At 35.5% G+C, this 14081-nt stretch overlaps 1 protein-coding gene across 2 annotated transcripts in view; it reads right to left on the minus strand.

The window, feature by feature from the left end:
* Positions 1-14081, minus strand: part of SLC2A13 (solute carrier family 2 member 13) — a 227900-nt gene that overhangs the window by 118533 nt on the left and 95286 nt on the right. The gene's annotated exons all lie outside the window — the stretch shown is intronic.

The following is a 14081-nucleotide window of genomic DNA, read 5'->3' on the forward strand; positions in this document are numbered from 1 at the left end:
AACTAGGGTTAAAAGCAAGAATTACCTACACAGCAAAACTGAGTATACTACTTCAGGGACAAAAACGGTCATTCAATGAAATAGAAGACTTTCAAACATTCTTGATGAAAAGACCAGAACTGAATAGAAAATTTGACTTTCAAACAAAAGAATCAAGAGAAGCATGAAAAGATAAAGAGGAAAGAGAAATCATAAGGGACTTTCTAAAGTTGAACTATTTACATCTTACATGCAAAGATAATATTTGTAACTCTTGAGACTTTTCTCAGTATTTGGGTAGTTGGAGGGATTATACACACACATATTTACATATACATACATACATATATATACACATATATACATATACATATATATGTATATATATATATACATATACATATACATAGATATATGTATATATATATACAGATATCACAGGGTGACTTGAATAAGAAGGGATGATATCTAAAAAAATAAAATTAAGGGGTGAAAGGAGAAATTAGGAGAATTGGAATGGGACTAATTATCTCTCATAAAAGAGTCAAGAAAAAGCTTTTTCAATGAAGGAGAAAAAGGAGGAGGTGAGAGGGAAAAATGAAGCTTACTCTCTTCACATTTGACTTAAGGAGGGAATAACATCCAATTTGGTATGAAAATCTATCTTACACTACAAGAAAGTAGAGGAGAAGGGGATAAGTGGGGTAGGGGGATGATAGAAGGAATGGCAAATAGAAGGAGGGAGTAATTAAAAGTAAACACTTTTGGGGAGGGACAAGATTGAAACAGAGAATAGTATAAATGGGGGCAGGATAGGATGGAAAGAAATATAGTTAGTCTTACATAACATGATTATTATGGAAGTCTTTTTGCAGAACTACACATCTATAGCCTACTTTGAATTGCTTGCCTTCTCAGTGGGGATGGGTGGGGAGGGAGGAAGAAAGAGAAATTGGAACTCAAAGTTTTAAGAAAGAATGTTGAGAATTGTTTTTGAATACAACTGGGAAATAATAACTACAGGTAATGGGGTACAGAAATTTATCTTGCCCTACAAGAATAGAGAGAAGGTGAGGGTAAGGGAAGGGAGGGGTGTGATAGAAGGAAGGGCAGATTGGTGGGAGGGATAATCAGAATGCAAGATGTTATGGGGTGGGGGAAGGGAGAGAAAGGGAGAAAATTTGGAATTCAAAATTTCGTGAAAATGAATGCTGAAAACTAAAAAAATAAACATTTAAAAATGCTCTAAATCACTATTGATTGGAGAGATGCAAATCAAAACAACTCTGAGGTAACACATCATACCTATCAGATGGGTTATCATGACAAAACATGAAAATGATAAATTTTCAAGAAGATGTGGGAGAGTTGGAACACTGAATCATTATTGGTGGAGCTGTGAGCTGATGCAACCATTCTGGAGAGCAATTTGGAATTATGCCCAAAGGGCTATAAAAATATGCACACCCTTTGACCCAGAAATATTGCTTCTAGTACTGTGTCCCAATGAGATCATAAAAGTGGGGAAAGGAACCACATGTACAAAAATATTTAGAGCAGCTCTTTTTGTGGTGGCCAAGAACTGGAAATTGAGGGAATGTCCATTAAATGGACAATGGCTGAACAAGTTCTGGAATATGAATTTAATGGAAGACTATTGTATTAATGAACAGATGGACTTCAGAAAAATCTGGAAAGACTTGTGTTGACTGATGCTGAGTGAAGTGAGGAGAGCCAGGAGAATACTATACACTGTAACAGCCACAGTGCATGAGGAGTGTTTTTAAAAGACGTATCACTTCACAGCAATGCAAGGATCTAAAACATTCCAAAACACTCAAGATCCAAAATGCCATTCATATCTAGAGAGAGAACTATGGAGTCAGAATGCAGAATGAAGCAGACTACTTTCTCTTTTGTTATGTTATGTTATGTTTTGTTTTGTTTTTCTCATGGTTTCTCCCATTCGTTTTAATTCTTCTATGCAACATGACTAATGTGAAAAATGTTTTTAATAGGAATATATGTGTAGAATCCATATAACACTGCATGATGTCTTGGGGAGGGAAGGTAGCGAGGAAGAAAATTTGGAACTGATGGAAGTGATTGTTGAAAATTGAAAACAAATTAATAAATTTGGGGAGGGAAGAAAAAAACAAATGAAATCTTTATCAAAGAAACTTCTTTTAAATTTTTTTTGCCCCACAGTTAGCAAATACAGTTAACTGTATTTTCCACCATTCTATTCCCATTATCCCCATTTGCTTTATCATTTCACTCTTTTCAGCCTGTCCCTACTCAAAAATGTTTCGCTTCTGATTACCCTTCACCCAATCTTCCCTCATTTTGATCACTCCCAACCCCTTTCTCTTATCCCTTTTTTTCTATTTTCCTGTAGGGTAAGATAGATTTCTATATCCAGTTACCTGTGTATCTTATTTCCAAGTTACATATGAAAACAATTTTTAAGATTCATTTTTAAAATTCTGAGTTCCAAATTCTCTCTTTCCTCCCCACCCACCCACCCTCATTGGAAATGCATGCAATTTGACATGTCATACATGTGTAGTAATGCAAAGCACTTGTGTAAGTCATGTTGTGAAAGACTAACAATATTTCCATCCATCGATCCCATCCCTGTTTATTCTATTCTCTCCTTTGGCCCTGTCCCTTGTCAAAAGTGTTTGCTTCTCATTACCCCCACACTGTTCTGCCTTCCCTTTTATCGCTCTCCTCTCTTATCCCCATTACCCATAATCTCCTGTAAAAGTTTTTTCTTGCACCTTTTATATGAGATAATTTGCTCCATTCTTCCTTTCCCTTTCTCTTCCCCCAGTGCATTCCTCTCTCTAATACCTTAGTTTTATTTTTCCATTTGTGTCCTTGACAATAATGTTTGCTTCTGATTATCCCTTTCCCAAATTTGCCGTCCCTTTTATTATCTTCCTTCTCCTAACCCCTTCCCCCTGACTTCCTGCAGGGTAAAATAGATTTTGATATCCAATTGAATGTGTTATTACCTCCTTAAGCCAAATTCCATGAGAGTAAGGCTCACTTATTCCCTTTCATCTCCTCTGTCTTCCCCTCCATTATAAAAGCTCTTTCTTGCCTCTATAATATGAGATTATTTGTGATATGCTAACTCTCCCTCTCTCTTACTCCTAGTACATTCACTCAATAGTAAATTTTATTTTTTTAGGTAATCTGCCTTCATATTCAGTTCACTCTGTGCCCTCTGTGTGTGTGCTTGTATATGTATGTATGTATATATGTGTGTGTGTGCATATGTGTGTGTATACATATGCACATACACATACCTAAACATATATAATATATACATACATACATACCCATACACACCTATATATATACATATATATTCCCTCTAACTACCCTAATACTAAAAAAAGGTGTCATGAATCACAAATATCATCTTTCCATGTAGAAATATAAACAGTTGAATTTAACAAGTTCTTTATGGCTTCTCTTTCCTGTTTAACTTTTCATGTTTCTCTTGATTCTTGTATTGGAAAGTCAAATTTTCTATTCAGCTCAAGTCTTTTGAAAAAGAGTGTGGGGAAATCCTCTATTTCATAGATCCATTTTTCCCCTGAAGTGTTATACTCAGTTTTGCTGGGTGATTCTTGGTTTTAATCTTATCTTCTTTGACCTCTGGAATATCATATTCCAAACCCTTCAATCTCTTTAGCTGTTAAATCTTTAGCTATATTATTCTGATTGTATTTCCATAACATTTGTTTGTTTTTTTTTCTTTCTGACTGCTTGTAATATCTTTTCCTCCACCTGAGAAATCTGGAATTTAGCTACAACATTCATAGGAGTTTTTCTCCTGGGGTCTGTCTTAGGAGGTGATTGGTAAATTCTTTCCATTTCCACTTTACACTCTGGTTCTAGTATATCAGGGGAGTTTTCCTTGATAATTTCTTGGAAGATGATGTCTAGACTCTTTTCATGATTGTGATTTTCATGTAGACAAATAATGCTTAAGCTACCTCTCCTGGATCTGTTTTCCAGCTCAGTTGTTTTTCCACTGGGACATTTCACATTGCCTTCTATTTTTTCATTCTTTTGGTTTTGTTTTATAATCTTGATTTCTCATAAAATAATTAGCTTCCATCTGCTCCATTCTAACTTTTAAAGAACTATTTTCTTCAGTGAGCATTTTGACCTCCTTTTCCATTTGTCCCACTCTGCTTTCTAAGGCATTCTTCTCCTCATTAGCTTTTGGGAGCTCTTTTGCCATTTGAGTTAGTCTATTTTTAAAGATGTTAATTTATTCAGCACTTTTGGTTCTCCTTTAGCAAGCTGTTGACTCGTTTTTCATGATTTTCTTTCATCACTCTCATTTTTCTTCCCAATTTTTCCTCCAGGTCTTTTACTTGATTTTCAAAATCCTTTTAGAGCTCTTCCATGTCCTGAGACCACTGCATATTTTCTTGAGGCTTTGGATATACTTTGATCTTCCACTGATTGCATGCTTTGCTCTTCCTCATCTAAAAGAATGGAAGAAAATACCTTTTCACCAAGAAAATAGACTTCTATATTCCCAATCTTGGGCATTTTCCCAGTCAATAACTTGACTTTTGAATTCGTTTTGTCAAGTGAAGGGTATACTACCCTAGGCTTCAGAGGTTTTGTCAGCTGTTCTCCGAGATTTCTGTAGGGATCTATAAGTTTTCAATTGCTCCAAAGTGGCATAGTCAAGTGAGAGGTGTTTACTCCTCTCCTGGCTTGTGCTGTGGTCTGTGAGCAATCAAATGCACTCTCTTCTTCCTTGGAACTGTAAGTAGAATTTCTTCTTCACAGTTGTCACCAGCTCTGCCATGCCAGCACTCTTCCTCACACCAGGACCACCACTCAGGTCTAAGACCTAGATCAGTTGTTTGATTCCCCCAGAGCCTGTAGGCTGAGAGCTCCAGAAGTGGCAGCTGCTGCTGCAGAGACTGCTACCACCGTGGGGCAAGGGTTGGAGCTGGAGACAACCATGCTCCCCCTTCACCCAGGTGAAAGAGCTTTCTCACAGATCTTTTAAGCTGTCTTTGGCATAGTTGGATTTAAAAATCTTGAAATTTCAGGAGCTGTCCTTGATTCATCACCCAGAAGCCAGCTCCAGTCCTGTCTGTGCAGCACAGCCTATACTAGGCTGCACTCTGCTCTGCATCCAGTGCTTTTGCACTGCCAACCCTTTCTGTCTGCTTTCCAGGCTGGCTTGGGCTGGGAATCTGTTTCACTCTGTCATTTTGTGGCTTCTGCTGCTCTTACATTTGTTTAGAGCAATTTTTTACAGATATTTTAATGGCTTTGGGTGGAGTGCTATGGCAGGTCCCTGTTTCTTCTCCACCCTCTTGGCTCCACCCCCCATTTATTCTTTAGAAACATGTTTGGGAGGTGAAAGGGGAAAGAAAAAGGAGGGAGTGGATGGAAGAAAGGACAGAAGGCAAGCAGAAGTAGTAGGGAAAAGGGGAAAGAAAAGAAAAGGGAGCTGATACAAGGGAGTACAGATTAAGGGAAGGAGTGATCAGAAAAAAAATACTGGTGAGGAAGGGTGAACAGAGGGAGAAAAGTATGAACAGGGAGGGAAATAGGGTAGAGGGAAAGACACAGATAGCAATCATAACTGTAAATATGAATGGAATGAACTCCCCAATAAAACAGAAGCAGATAACAGAATGGATTATAAACCATAATCCTACAGTAAGTTGTTTACAAGAAAGATGTTTGAAGCATAGAGATACATATAGAGTGAAAGTAAAAGAACGGAGCAGAATATAGCATGCTTCAGCTGAAGTAAATAAAGTAAGGGTAGCAATTCTGATATCAGACAAAGCAAAAGCAAAAAGAGACCTAATTTAAAAAAATAAAGAAATTCCATTTTGCTAAAAATTACCATAAACAATTAAGCCATATCAATACTAAACATATATGCACAAAATGGTATAGCATTCACATTCTTAGAGGAGGAGTTAAGGGAGTTAAAGAAAGAAAGAAACAACAAAAATATACTAGTGGAGCACCTCATCATCTCCCTCGTAGAACTAGTTAAATCTAACCAGAAAATAAACAAGAAAGAAGTTAAGAAGATGAATAGAATCATAGAAAAATTATAGTAGTCCTCAAGAGAAAACTGAATGGGAATAGAAAGGAATATACATTTTTCTTGGTAGTACATGGCAGCTACTGGCCATGTATGATGGCAGAAAAACCTCACAATCCAATGCAGAAAGGAAAAACATTAAATGCATCCTTTTCAGATCATGGCACAAAAAAATTACATGTAATAGATGACCATGGAAAGCTAAAGTAAAAATAATGGGAAACTCAATAACCTAATCCTAAAGAAGGAGTGATCAAATAACAAATCATAGAAACAGTCAGCATTTTCATCAAAGAGAATGACAGTAATGAGACAGTGTACCAAAATGTCTAGGATGCATCTAAAGCAATTTTTAGGGAAAATTAATTAACTCTAAATACTTACCTTAATAAAATAGAAAAAGAGGAAATCAAGAAATTGGGCTTACAATAGAAAAAGTGAGAAAAGGAAGAAATTGAAGATCCCCACTTAAACACCAATTTAGAAATTCTGAAAAATCAAAGGAGAAATCAACAGAATAGCAAGTAAGAAAAATATTGAACAATAAATAAAACTGAGTCAGTTCTATGAGAAAACCAGTAAAACAGATAAACCTTTGGTTAATTTGATTAAAAAAGAAAGAAAACAAATTACCAGTACTAAAAAGGGTGAATTCACCAGAGATGACGAGCAAATTTAAACAATCATTTGGAGCTATTTTGACCAACTGTATGCCAACCAATCTAAATGAAGTAAATGCTTATTGACAAAAATATAAATTGCCCAGATTAGCAGAAGAGGAAGTAATATACTCAAATAACCCCATTTTAGAAAAAAAGAAATTGAACAAGTCATCAATGAAGTCTCTAAGAAAAAATCTTCGGAGTCAGACAGATTTAGAAGTGAATTTGATCAAACATTTAAGGAACAATTAATTCTAGTACTATATAAACTATTTGGAAAAATAGGCAAATAAAGAGTTGTACCCAAATGCTTTCTATGACAAAAATATGGTGCTGGTGCTTAAAGTAAGAAGAACCAAACCAGAGAAAGAAACTTATAGACCAATTTCGCTAATGAATATAGATGTACACATTTGAAATAAAATATTAAGAAGGAGATTATAGCAACTTATCATGAGGAGTATACACTATGATCAGATGAGATTTATACCAGGAATGGAAGAATGTTTCAATATTAGGAAAATTATCAGCATAATTGACCATATTAATAGAAAAATCAACAGAAAGTATATGATGATCTTAATAGATGCAGAAAAAGCTTCTGACAAAATATAGCACCCATTCCTAGATACTAGAGAATATAGGAATAAAGGGAATTTTCCAAAAAATGATAAAGGGTATCAGCGGCAGAACCAAGATGGTGGAGTAACGGCACAGATGTGCTAACCCTCTACCCCAAATCCAGTAAATACTTGTAAAAAATGACTCTAAACAAGTTCTGGAGCTGCAGAACCCACAGAATGACAAAGTGAAGCAAATCTCCAGCCCAAGACAGTCTGGAATGTCAATGGAAAGTGTTTATCATACCATGCTGGGAGAAAAGCATAATACAGTGTGGGCCAGACAGGACCTGAGCAGGCCTTGGTTGGGGGGACTGAATCTTGGGCACCTATGGCAGTTTCCAGACTTCATGACCCCAAAATGCCAAGGAAAAATTGGAAGGTCAGTGGAAAAATCTTATCACACCAGTGTGAGAGAGTAGAGTGGTCTGGCCTAGTCCCAGCCCCAGGGTGGCAGAGGGAGTGGAGAAGCCCATATCTGACACAGCAGCAGCAACAGTAGCAGGAGCAGAGGCAGTGGCTGGAGCTGGAGCTATAGGCCCATAGATTTTGGGGGGAATCAAGCAGTTGACAGTACACCCTGCCACCCCCACTGGAATGAGAGAACTACCTTGACAAAGAGTTCAAAAGTCAAGTCAATGGCTGGGAAAATGAGGAAAAAACAGAAAAAGAATCAGACTATAGAATGTTACTTTGGTGACAAGGAAGACCAAAGTAAACAAACAGAAGAAGACAACAAAGTCAAAGCTCCTACATCCAAAGCCTCCAGGAAAAATATGAATTGGTCTTAGGCCAAAGAAGAGATCAAAAAGGATTTTGAAAGTCAAGTAAGAGAAGTAGAGCAAAAATTGGAAAGAGGAATGAGAGTGATACAAGAAAATTATGAAAAACAAGTCAGCTGCTTGCTAAAAGGGACCCAAAAAATACTGAAGAACGTAACACATTAAAAAATAGACTAATGCAAATGCCAAAAGAGATGCAAAAAGTCAGTGAGAAGAAGAATACCTTAAGAGGAAAAATTGGCCAGATGGAAAAGGAAGTCCCAAAGCTCAATGAAGAAAACAATTCCTTAAAGATTAGAATGGAGCAGATGGAAGCTAATGACTTTATGAAAAATCAAGAAATTATAAAACAAAGCCAAAGGAATGAAAAATAGCAGCCAATGTAAAATATCTCACTGGAAAAGTAACTGACCTGGAAAACAGATCCAGGAAGTACCATTTAAAAATTACTGGAATACCTAAAAGTCATGACCAAAAAAAAAAAGCCTAGACATCATCTTTCAACAAATTATCAAGGAAAATTGCCTTAATTTTATTCTAGATCCAGAGAGTAAAATATTGAAAGAATCCACCAATCACTTCCTCAAAGAGATCCCCAAAGCAAAACTCCTAGGAATATTGTAGCCAAATTCCAGAGCTCCCAGGCTAAGGAGAAATTATTGCAAGCAGTCAGAAAGAAACAGTTCAAGAACTGTGGAAATAGAGTCAGGATAACAAAATGTCTAGCAATTTCTACATGACTGCACGGCTTGGAATATGATTTTCCAGAAGTCAAAGGAAGTAGGATTAAAACCAAGAATCACTTACCCAGTAAAATTGAGTATAATACTTCAGGAGAAATAATGGTCACTCAGTGAAATAGAGGACTTTTCAAGCATTCTTGTTGAAAAGACCAGAGCTGAGTAGAAAATTTGACTTTCAAACACAACATTCAAGAGAAGCAAGAAAAGGTGAACAGAAAAGAGATATCATAAGGAAATTTCTAAAGTTGAACTGTTTACATTCCTGCATGGAAAGATGATATTTGTAACTCTTGAGACTTTTCTCACTATTAGGGTAGTTGGAGGGATTATAAACATATAGACAGAGGACACAAGGTAAATTGAATAGGTAGGGATGATATCTAAAAAAAATAAAATTAAAGAGAGAAAAACATATTGGGAGGAGAAAGGGAGAAATAGAATGGGGTAAATTATCTCACATAAAAGAAGCAAGAAAAAGCTTTTTCAAAAGAGGGGAAGAGGGGGGAGGTGAGAGGGAAAGACTGAACCTTACTCTCATTGTAATTGACTTAAGAAAGGAATAACATGCACACTCAATTTGGTATTAAAATCTATCTTACAGTACAGGAAAGCAGAGAGGAAGGGGATAAGCAGGGTGTGGAGGGGATGATAGAAGGGAGGGCAAATAGAAGGAGGCAATAATCAAAGTAAACACTTTTGAGGAAGGATAAGGTCAAAAGAGACAATAGAATAAATGGGGGTCAAGATAGGACTGAGGGAAATATAGTTAGTCTTTCACAATATTACAATTAGTGAAGTGTTTTGTATAACTGCACATGTGTAACGTATATTTAATTGCTTGACTTCTCAATGGAGATGGGTGGGGAAGGAAGAAGGGAGAGTGGTTGGAGCTCAAAGTTTTAAAAACGAATATTAAAAATTATTTTTACTTGAAACTGGGAAACGAGATATACAGACAATGGGGTATAGAAATCTATCTTGCTCTACAAGAAAATAGAGGGGTGGGGATAAGAGAAGGGAGGGGATGTGATAGAAGGGAGGGCAGATTCAGGGAAGTAGTAATCAGAATGCACGCTCTCTTGGGGTGAGCTGAGGGGAGAGATGGGAAGAAAATTTGGAACTCAAAATCTTGTGGTTGTGTCTGTTGAAAACTTAAAATAAATAAATTTTTAAAAAAAGAAAATGAGAAGAGGTGTCTATCTACAACCATCAGGGAGCATTATATGTAAAGGGGATAAGCTAGAAGCTTTCCCAATAAGATCAGGGTGAAGCACAGATACTTATTATTACCTCTATTATTTAATATTGTACTTGAAATGTTAGCTTTAACAATAAGAGAAGGAAAAGATATTGGAGGAATTAGAATAGGCAATGTGGAAGCAAAACTGTTCCTTTTTGCAGATGATATGCTTAGAGAATCCTAGAGAAATCAACTAAAAACCTATTTGAAATAATTAACAACTGTAGTGAAGTTATAGGATATAAAATGAACCGACAGAAATCACTGACATTTCTGTACACTACTAACAAAACCAAGTGGCAAGAGATAATAGAGAAATTCCATTTAAAATAACAGTAAACAAGACAAAATATTTGGGAGTGTATCTGCCAAGACAAATTCAGGAACTATATGAACACAATTACAAAACCATTCCCACAATTAAAGTCAGATCTAAATAATTAGGAAAATATCAGTTGCTCATAGGTCATGTGAGCTAATATAATAAAAATAGCAATTCTGTATAAATTAATTTACTTATTCACTGCCATATCAATCGAACTACCAAAAATATTTTATTGAGTTAGAAAAAAAAAATAACAGCACAATTTATCTGGAAGAACAAAAAGTCAAGAATATAAAGGGAATTCATGAAAAAAATGCAGCAGAAGGTGGTATAGGTGTACAAGATCTAAAACAATACCTAAAATGTCATAAACATTAAAACTATTTGGTATTGGCTAAGAAACAGAGTGATGGATGTGTGGAAGAGATTAAGTACACAAGACACAGTAGTTAATGACTATAGTTATCAACTCTGATAAACACAAAGACTCCAGTTTCTGGGATAAAAACTCACTACTTTATAAGAAACTTCTGGGAAAACTGGAAAATATTATGACAGAAACTAGGTATAGACTTACATCCTACATCTTATACCAATATAAGGTCAAAATGGGTGCCTGGTTTAGACATAAAGGGTGTAAGCAAATTAGGAGAGCAAGGAATAGTTTACCTGTCATATCTATGGAGAAGGGAAGAATGTATAACCAAACAAATGATAGAGAAAATTGTGAAATGGATCATTTTGATTATATTAAATAAAAAAGTTTTGTGCAAACAAAGCCAATGCAGCCAAGATTAGAAGGAAAGCGGAAAGCTGGGAAACAATTTTTACTGTCAATGTTCCTGATAAAGGCCTTATTTCTAAAATATATTGAGAACTGAGTCAGATTTATAAGAACACAAGTCATTCCCCAATTGATAAATGGTCAAAAGATATCAGGCAGTTTTCAGATGAAGAAATTAAAGCTATGTAAATTCACATGAAAAAAATGCTCTAATTCACTGATTAGAGAAATGCAAATTGAAACAGCTCTGAAATACCAACTCACCCCTATCAGATTGATTTAAAATATGACATGAAAGGAAAGTGTGTTGGAGAGGATATGGGGAAATTGGAATACTAATGCACTGTTGGTAGAGTTGTGAACTGATCCAACCATGCTACAGAACAACTTGGAGCTATGCCTGAAAGGTAATCAAACTGTACATATTGTTTGATCCAGCAATACCACTACTAGGTCTATATCCCAAAGAGATCATAAAGAGGGGAAAAGGATCCACATGTACAAAAATATTTATAGGAACTTTTTTGTGGTGGTATTTCTTGTGGAGAGGAGAGGGGAGAGAGAGGGAGAAAATTTAGAACTTAAAATCATATGGAAGTGTTGAAAACTAAAAATAAATTAATTAGTTTAACAAAAAAGAAATGAATAGCAGGCAGATTTCAGAAAAACATGGAAAGACTTACATGAACTGATGCTGAGTGAAGTGAGCAGATCCAGGAGAAAAATGTACACCATAACAGCAACATTGTAAGATGATCAACTTTGCTAGACTTGGCTCTTCTCAGCAATACAATGATCTAAGACAATTCCAAGAGACTTACAATGGAAAATACTATTCACAATCAGAGAAAGAACTACGGAGTATGAATACACATCAAAGCATATTATTTTCACTTTTTATGTTTGTTATTTACTTTCTCTTGGTTTTTCCCTTTTGTTCTGATTCTTCTTTCACAACATGATTAATGTGGATATATATTTAAGACAACTGTACATGTTTAACCTATATCAGATTGCTTGCTGTCTTGGGAAGAGAAGGATGGAGAAAAAAGTTTAGAACTCAAAATCTTATAAAAGTGAATATTGAAAACTTTCTTTATACATAATTGGAAAAAAACTATCTAATTTCAAAGGGAAGGAAAAAAAAAGGTTGGTCATTATAGTTACATAACATTCAGGTTTTTCTTTTTTCCTTTTTTTTTTTTTTGACTGAGGGGTTGTTATGCTTGTTTTTCCTTTAAATTTAATGCAACTAGGGGCTTAGTTTTTTGGAAGAAGCTTTGTGTGCCAAACAAGACTCTGGGAAGCTGCTAAGGAGTCACCTGGCTTTGAAAACCCAGATGTTGGTGCTTCCCTCTCTGGCAAGTGTGGTCAGACAGCTGGATCAGTCTTTTGATTTGTGATATATGCTTATGTCAGGAAATTTGGAAGCTCTGTTTACTTCTGATTTCTCTGTATTTTCTCTGAAGTTTAGGGTGCTGACTTTTCCTCATAATCTAAATGAACAATACATGTGCTTGATTAAAGTGATTATTAACCCCTCAAAAAAAATTTAATGCTACTGCCCAATCATATATAACATAATTTTTGATATTCACTTTTTTTAAAAATGTGAGTTCCAAATTCTTTCCATCCTTCACATTCTTTCCCCTCCCACCTTGAGGAGGCAAGCAATTTGATATATGTTATAGCTATGCATTCATGCAAAACATATTTCCACATTAGCCATGTTGTAAAAGAAAACAAAGACAAAAAAATACAAGAAAGACAAAGTAACACAAAAGTAGGCTTCAATCTCCATTCAGGCTCCATTAATTCTTAACTCTGGAGTTTATAAGTATAGATCCTTTTCCTTTCTGGATATTTTGTAATGTCTTTAGGATATAGTCCTAGTAGTGCTTTTGCTTTATCAAAGGTTTTATAGCCTTTAGCTATTGTTCCAAATTGCTCTAAAGAATAGTTGAACCAGTATACCATTTACCAACAATGCATTAGTGCCTAAATTTTCCCACATCCCCTCCAACATTTGTCATTTCCTTTTTCTGGTCATATTAACCAATCTGATAGGTGTGGGGTGGCAGCTCAGTTGTTTTAATTTGAATTTCTCTAATCAATAATGATTCAGACTATTTTTTTATGACTAGACAGTTTTTGTGATTTTGTCTCAAAACTGCCTGTTCATATTCTTTGACCATTTATCAATTGAGGAGTCACTCTTATTTCCATGAATTTGACTCAGTTCCTAATATATTTGAGAAATTAGGTCTTAATCAGAGAAACTTTCTATAAAGTTTTTTTCCACAGTTATGATTACTATGCATTTGCCTCCACCTTATTTTTCCCATTTATTATACTCCCTTCTCTTTCTTCTTTGACCATGTCCATTCTCAAAAGTGCTTTGCTTCAGATTTTTACCATTTCTAATCCACTCTCCCTTCTATTGCTCCCCTACCTTCTCTTTGCCCTTTCCCTCCTAATTTCCTGGATGACAAGACAGATTTCTACATCTAACTAAATGTTTTTGAGCCAGTTCTAATGGGAACAATTTCACATGCTTAGCCCCACAGCCCCCATTTGCTGCTCCACGATAAAACCTCTTTTGTGCCTCTTTTATGTCAGATAATTTTCTACCTCTTTCTTTCTGCTTCTCTCAGTGCATTCCTCTTTTTCAGTCCTTAATTTATTTTTTTAGATAATTATCCCAACATATTCATCTCACACCTATCCCTCTGTATATGTAGACTTCTTCTAACTGCTCTAATAATGCAAAAGGTTTTAGAGTTACATGGATCATTTTCCTATGTAAGAAATCTAATTGAATCCCTTATGAT

This window comes from Notamacropus eugenii, chromosome 3 (genome assembly GCF_028372415.1).
Source record: "Notamacropus eugenii isolate mMacEug1 chromosome 3, mMacEug1.pri_v2, whole genome shotgun sequence".
Classification (NCBI taxonomy): Eukaryota; Metazoa; Chordata; class Mammalia; order Diprotodontia; family Macropodidae; genus Notamacropus; species Notamacropus eugenii.